This window comes from Octodon degus, unplaced genomic scaffold (genome assembly GCF_000260255.1).
Source record: "Octodon degus isolate 3935 unplaced genomic scaffold, OctDeg1.0 scaffold00050, whole genome shotgun sequence".
Lineage (NCBI taxonomy): Eukaryota > Metazoa > Chordata > Mammalia > Rodentia > Octodontidae > Octodon > Octodon degus.
The window spans coordinates 2,052,182-2,054,775 of NW_004524626.1; the positions used below are offsets into that span (position 1 = coordinate 2,052,182).

The 2,594-nt window shown below is 38.5% G+C and overlaps 1 pseudogene; it reads left to right on the forward strand.

The window, feature by feature from the left end:
* Positions 1-239: 239 nt before the first annotated feature.
* LOC101587420 lies at positions 240-1,446 on the forward strand (annotated as a pseudogene).
* The last annotated feature ends 1,148 nt before the right edge of the window (positions 1,447-2,594 follow it).

A 2,594-nucleotide genomic window follows, 5' to 3' on the forward strand; every position in this document is an offset into this window, starting at 1 on the left:
AACTTAATAAAGTACGAAGACCCTTCCATTCCTATGTCACCCTGGGGAAGGCTTCTAGGCATAAATTTGGAAAAGAAATAATTCTTGTGCTTACCTCATGAGTAAAGAATTATTTTCCCTGGAAAGCATAAAGAGCCTTCCTTGACTGGGCACCAGGGCTGCACTGCAGTCCAACACTGGGCTTTATGGTGGAGCCGACAGGAGCGAGCTGGTGGAACATTTCATACATGTAGAAGAGAATGTCAAGATGAAGCACCCATTTACAAGCTAAGCAACATGTCCAGCCCAGCCAGCCAGATTTACTCTAAGAAGCCCAGATAATTCAAGTCAAAAAGAGAGTAATATCACAGGATGTCAAAGTTAGAAAAGAAAAAAAAGTTCCTGGGAAACATCAATATGAGATAGAGAAATGTTGGCCATCAGTATTTTCTGGGGGAGTCAGTAATTGCATTCTCATTGAAACACCCCACAAAGAGATAAGAGCAAGTGAATTCTCTAGATTTACAAACTAGAGATTTAAAAATCTTTTTATTAATCCTTCACCTTTGCCAGATTGAAGCTGGGGCTGTTCCAAGAAGGTTTGGCTAAACATGTTAAAAAAAGAAAGCGTATATGTTCATGACAAGAAGGTTGAAGTTTTGTACCATGACCTAGAGTCACGAATGAGATAAACACTTCTAGATTGGGTTTTAGAGGTATGTGAAGTATGCACACTTTACAGGGAAACATTTTGTCTTGTATGAGACTTTTTTGGATAGATTTATGCTGACACAAAGGAATACAAATAAAAACATGCTTCAACTTCGTGGAATTACCTCACTGTTCATTGCTCCCAAACTTGAGGAGATCTAAGAGCAAACTCCAAGAGTTTGATATATCACTGATGGTGCTTGCAGGGAGGAGAATATTGTAAGGATGGAACTCATTATATTAAAGGCTTTAAAGTAGGAGCTTTGTCCTGTCACAGCCACTTCCTGTGACAGAGCAAAAGGTTACCTTTTTCTCCAAGTTGATGCTCTTAAGGATGATCCTGAAGTTTTTTACCTCAGTATTCTCGGGAGACCTTCTTCCACATAGCCCAGCTTTTGGATATGTGGATTCTAGCCATCGACTCTTTAGAGTTTCAGCACAGAATACTGGCTGCAGCTGCCATGTGCCATTTCACCTCTATTACCGCAGCCTGGACTGAGCCAACATTTCTGATTGTGCAGACTAGATGGTACTTTTCGTCACTGTAATAAAATTGCTAGTCCAGTGAAGCTGAAGACTAAGAAGATGCCTATGGAAGACAGACATAACATCCAGAGGCGTACAAATTATTTGGCCATGTGGGATGAACTCAATGATGTAGACACCTTTAGAAAAAGGGGACACCTTCCATCAGTTTGCATTGGAAGCATTATGACACCACGGAAGAGCACAGAAAAGCCACCAGGTAAGCACTAAAGATGTCAGATAAGCAAACAAGTTGGAATTGAGCAATATTAGCTTGAATCTACTAAAGTTTTACAAGAAACAGCTTTGATTATCATTGCCAATTCAGCCATTATGCTGCCATTCTTTGATTTTAAAAAACACCCAAGATTGGCACTAAAGAAGAAATGTATCTCCTATATTAACTGTTAAGCAAGCAGCAGGACATGTTTACAAAGATGACTTTGTTTCCATGGTTACTAGATGGAAACCAACCATGATTTATGCCATGGCAATTTTGGTTTTGTAGATGCAGCATTACTGAATTTGTCTTGATAAATAAGACTTTCATCATTGACCTTTTTGGACTAGTTAACTGCTACCTACCTTAAAGAGTACATTAAGTGCTACCTACCTTAAAGAGTACATACAGTACTTTAAATCTAGCTTTTAAATTCTTAAAATTTCTTGTCAGTGTCAGTCATCTGTACATGGTGACAGTGTAAATCCTGAGGGGATTTGACTGACACTGTCAGATACAAAAGTTACATTTTTAGTTATATAGGTCTTGCTTTAACTTGATCTTAACCATCTAGTAAAAAAAGTGTAACCACTAGGTATAAAAGGTAAAGCTATATTAATATGATGAGCTGTAAAAGGCTCAAGTCAACAACTTCAGACATTTGCCAGTTGTGCTGATAACTCACTACTATTATGGACTATTGGACTATCTTGGGTTATTTTGCTGAATTGAAATACCTACAATCTTTAACCTAATTTCAAGTATGAAAAGGTCTTTTACAGACTTCTCCAAATACAGCTTCTCTAACTACAGTGGAACACCCACCTCTGAAAAAACAAAATGAAAAATGGAGATATGTTGGGAGCCACAAAACCAGGAAATCAATCACATATATGTAGGTGACACTTGGCCCAGTGCCTAAAGCCAACAAGCTAACTCACTCCTGAGATGAACATCCTGTCTGGTTAAGGTTAGCTATCAGTTGCTAGGCAACCTAGTGTCATGTGTTACTGACTTCACAAAAGTGCAAATAAAGGATAGTTTTGTTGAGGAAAAATAAGGGAATATATGTGTGTGTGTGTGTGTGTGTGTGTGTGTGTGTGTAGACAAGAGAGTTAGCATAGATACACAGCTACTTTCTCTTAGCTCACTGAGAATA